At 35.1% G+C, this 5,225-nt stretch overlaps 1 pseudogene; it reads right to left on the reverse strand.

Moving 5' to 3' along the window:
- Positions 1-109: 109 nt before the first annotated feature.
- Positions 110-4,781, reverse strand: LOC141699772 (ribulose bisphosphate carboxylase small subunit, chloroplastic-like; annotated as a pseudogene).
- Between the last annotated feature and the right edge of the window lie 444 nt (positions 4,782-5,225).

Here is a 5,225-nt window from a genome sequence, read left to right on the forward strand (position 1 = left end):
TGTGTAAAGTTTTACATCACTAATTGTATAATTGTTGTCTGAGAACGTCAACCAAAATAGTAAAACATATGATCTGAAATCTAAACTATTACATTCTCCAGAAACCAACTGAAGACATTCAGTTTAATAAAAATTGTAAGATAGTTTTTTCACTATCCCGTTTTGAACACTCTTCAAAATCTGAGACATAAATCCTCTCTACACAAGACAGCAAGGGCCCATATAAATTCCCATTATTTAGATATCTCAACAACTGCAGAGGACAAGATGAGCAAGCCACTTTATCCCAAGCAAGCAAATACGATCCTCCACTTACTGGATAGATGCCATGTGCACGATCAAAATCAACCACATGGGTGCTGCATTAACCACCCAAAAAGACATATGTAAAAGAATTTAACAGTAAACTTAGACGTATTTCAAGTTGTGCATACTGGGTCTACTTGTTTGTTACTAAGTGTTGATTACTTATGAGTTTCTATTTACTTGTGTCGGAGTGCATTTTCAGAAGCATTAGAGGAAGAAGTGAGAGAAATCATCAATAACATATCCTAAAACAACTCAAGAAACTTTGCTGCACTTCCAAACCAAGTCAAACAACAACATTCAGACATAAAAAATTAATATTATTCCAACGTTCAGACAATTATTTACCTAGGTAGCATGCGTTTCTTAGCAAGTGCAGACTCTCATTATTGTTTTCATCAACAAGAATATCGTTTATACTATTTGAGTTTCAGGACCAGCAGGTGAACTACAAGGTCAAATATGATTATTAACTGCAGACTATGAATTCCTGGGTTGAAATAATAGAGATTATTAAGAAGAGCACAACATAATCGCCTCTCAAGTTAAAAGGTGAGGTGGAACTTGTCATCAAAATTGATGACCTAGTCAACCACCTGTTTATAACTGGAGTAGATTTAGAACAATGATTTCTGGCATTCTAAAGACCAAAAGCTCCCTTGAAAATATATGGCAAGTACAAAAATGCAAACTTATATAAAACCAGTTTTAAATAAGGACGTTTGTGACAAGAAATGCACAGATGCGCCCATGATATATTTGTTGAGTATGACAACACAACTGATACAAGAAACTATGTACAGCCAATTCCTTTTAGCAATAATAACTACTTTAAGCAGTTTAGAATAAGGAAATTTTGAATTACCCCTATGGAATCACTCATTGATTTCATTGAACATGCAGAAGCAGAACAGGGTCGCACTGCAACTTTTTCAAGGAGCAGAGGATCTAGGTGGTGGTTGTGGGCTTTTGGATGACGAACGACATACATTGAGCTTGCCTAATGTTATCAAAAGCCAGGCATCGTATGTAAGCACTAGGATATGACTTCTTGCATTCCGTGATTTCATGGAGGACTTGAGATGCGTCCGTGCAACCAAACATGGGAAGCTTCCACATTGTCCAGTACCTCCCATCATAGTAGTTAGAAATTCTGCTGTTCTCGCGATAAACATACCCCAGCTGTAGACAAAAATGTTCAGAACAAGAGATCAGTATTTCAACCCCTGCTTAACAAAAAACTTCAGACCACAGAGTATTGCTTCAAGCCATTGATTTATATAATGATTTTGTGCATGCAAGAGAGAAAAGAAACAGAAAGTTCATCTCCAGAGATGGCAATTTCAAGATTGAACAAAATTATTTATCAGTGCCACAATTTGGAATGCATTTATAGAAAATTTGATAACATCGGACACACAATGAATATTTTCTATATAAAAAATATGCAGTTTCTAACATTGGAGTCAAGTTCTATCACTATCAACTATCAAGAAACAAGACACCTGCTAAACTGAAAGTTTACAAAATAATTTAAATTATGATAAATAGTGGATGCAAATAGAATTTTTTTTTAAGAATTAGTGGTTGTATTCCAGATGTTATCTTTGCCAAACAAAGGGAGCTCACAATACAATTCAATTACCAGAAGTCACACTTTCTGCAACAACTAATTGTCATATCTCTTTAACACTTAAAATTGATGCAATTGTAGATAAAAGCAATTAAGAACTATCTAGCTGAACAAAAACTGTAGAACATTTCCAATAGGATATGTATTAATCATACTAATAAAGAAATTATGAAGTATCTATCTTACTGCATCAAATTCAAGGCATGGAATCCATCCTTTTTTCATCATGTAATCAATTTCCCTAGCGATTGAATCATCGGTGAGAGGTGGAAGGTAGGAGAGAGTCTCAAACTTCTTGTTATCAATCGGATTCCAAGTCTGTTTACACACAAACGAGAGCCAACTATAAGCAGTACAAAAGGTGGTAATATAAACAGCTTAAAAAAGTTAAAAACAAAAATACAAGTTCCGATCAAAGTACCTTCATACAGTGAGTTTAAGATCCATTCGAAACAGTCTTCCTGTTCCACGCAACTGAATCCTTCATCTGAAACAGCTTTGGCGGGATAGGTTTTAAGCCAACATAGGTGGATCCAGCCACCGGAGCCGAAAAGCTTGCAGCAGACATAATTGATTTATTACCAAACTGATCTAGAGCACAACTGAAAACACAAAACTAGAGACTAGCACAAGAAGTGATTCTATTGATTTTATTTACGCGATATGTATTGTGCATTTTCACCCAAAAAACAGGATACTACTCCAACCCAACTTGGGTTACCCAAGTACCATAAAAACCAAAGTGGTCCCAACACCTCAAATAGCCAGTAAACCCACAACAAGAAGAGCTTATTTCCATCCAAATTGATATTGCGCCAAGGTCCCTGCATTAGAAATAGTGCTAATAGGAGTATCTGCTGCGGGTTCCAAAGCTTGATCTTTTGCAAAATTGATGACTACGAATTCCCGTCTACATTAATATACATAATGGCTAAAACTCAATTAACAAGACTATTACCCATCCCCTAAGAATTTTGCCAACATTACTAAAAAGGAAGCCTGGATTTGAATTAAATAAGTTACCTCCTGCTCGTTGACCAGTTGAAACTGGTGGGGTTTGATCCTGCCATCGAAAACAAGATGTTTTCATGATTAAGAATAGTAAAATTACTTATCTGAACACAGGCCTTCATCTATATCCCCCTTTGTAAGGCCCTTCTTCTCAGAGAGGAACGTCTGTACAGGACAGGAAATCCCTTAATTTTTAGATGTAAAAGAAATTTGACAGCAATCTCCAGTTGATCTTCCCGAATTGGTTCTGAGTTCACAAACACAGATAAAACCTTGGTATCTTGATGGACCTTGTAAACTCCAATACTGTTATTAACAGAGTAGCAATGCTTAGCACAATTTAACATAACTTAAATTACAAAAACAATAGCAGTATATTACTCAAGTATTAATACATCATTTTCCCATATTCCCGTCAATCATAAGAGTTTTTAGAACCGTAAAAAGTTATTTCAATGAATGCATGAGTATTTGGTAGATCGTAATTAGTAATTAACACATAAAACTCATGAAAACGATAGCAGTATATTACTCAAGTATTAATACATCATTTTCCCATATTCCCGTTAATCATAAGAGTTTTTAGAACCGTAAAAAGTTATTTCAATGAATGCATAAGTATTTGGTAGATCGTAATTAGTAATTAGCACATAAAACTCACGTAATTAGTATTTTTCAAGAAACTCATGAAAACAATATTCTGAGTTTCTTTTTTATCGCCTTCAAATGGCTGTGCTACTGAAGCATTTCTCTTGAGACATTTAGTGGTAAGGTATCAGAATCAACAAGTCCCTAACTAGAAAGAACCATATCAGCAAATCAATCAGTGGTCACATATTTCATATTGTGACTCGAACAGGTTACACTATTTCATATACTCGGTCTTTCTTTAACAAAAGAAAACATACCTAAAGAGAACCCATTCTTCGATGATTCTGTGAGTGCTGCGTCCACAATCTGTTTGAGACGTATCAGCTTAGACCCTCGCATGACAGCATTGCAAGTTATCAGTACCATTGGTTTACAATCACTTATTCTTTTGGGCAACAGATTCAGCAGAGAATCCAGCAAAAACAACCTGGAAAAAATCAAACTTGCAGTACTTCAATAAATGTTTGTTCAAAGGCATCACAGATTGTAAGCACCAAAAGTCTAGTAACAAAGGACATGGGTCTTTTTATCATACCGAGTGGACTGCACCGATTCGAGATACTAAAATAGTTAAGATACTAAAATGCCAGAACTAAATGCATAACATAAAGATAAAAAGCTAAATTTTCATGAAAATAGAATCTTAGCTTACACAGGCAAAGAACATGCAAAGAGAAGACAAATGAAACAATCAGGAACTTACCAAATGCCTTCTATAACTTTACCGAAAAAAGTCATTGACAACTGCCTTGCCATTCCTTGACTCAAGTCATAGACGTTCAAGCATACCTTGTGACCTTCCTGAATCTAATAAGAAACTATAATTAAATGCTGAACATGTACAAATTAGTGACAACAATTTGTTAACAAAAACATATAGGGAAATTCATTCAACTAGATATCCAACACAGTTCCCCTTGACATAATTAGCTATATACCACTGATATAAAAAAATACTAGTAAACTATTAGTTATTTTTAAAAAAAACATATATACTGGAATTAGCTACCAACATGCTCATTATCACAAGAAAGAATTGAATACCATGTAATCAGTAGACATGAAAGGATCGTTAACTTTCCACAATTTACAAAAATTAAAAAAACAAACAAAAATACAAATGAACAACCAGAAACACCCAAATTACCTAAAGTTTTAAATCTTTTTCTCAGATTAGGTCCTGTATACAACGAGAAGAAAAGTATAAGCAACAAGTTTAGACACTAAATTAATAAAAAAATAAGGGTTTCGAATTAGATAAAACCCCAATTTACAAAATTAGGGTTTTGAATTCAAAAATCCTCAACTTTTAAAACTGGTGTTCATGCAGAGAAGACCAGTTCGATTCAAGTAGATACAACACTTACCGAAGTAGATAGGTTAATTGAAAGAGGCTTAATGGAGAGATTAAGAGCGGAGAGAGGTTCAGAGAGAGAGAGAGAGAGAGAGAGAGAGATTGTGATGGTGAGATGATGGCCGGAGTTTAGAGAGATTGAGAGGGGAGAGAGGTTCGATCGATCGATCGAGAGAGAGAGAGAGAGAGAGAGTTTCGAGAGAGAGAGGTTTGATTTTGTTGTGTCTGAAGATTGATTTGGGGGGAACCAAAATTTGGTTAAGGGGGGAG

The sequence above is a fragment of the Apium graveolens genome, unplaced genomic scaffold, assembly GCF_009905375.1.
Source record: "Apium graveolens cultivar Ventura unplaced genomic scaffold, ASM990537v1 ctg1297, whole genome shotgun sequence".
NCBI classification, from domain to species: domain Eukaryota; kingdom Viridiplantae; phylum Streptophyta; class Magnoliopsida; order Apiales; family Apiaceae; genus Apium; species Apium graveolens.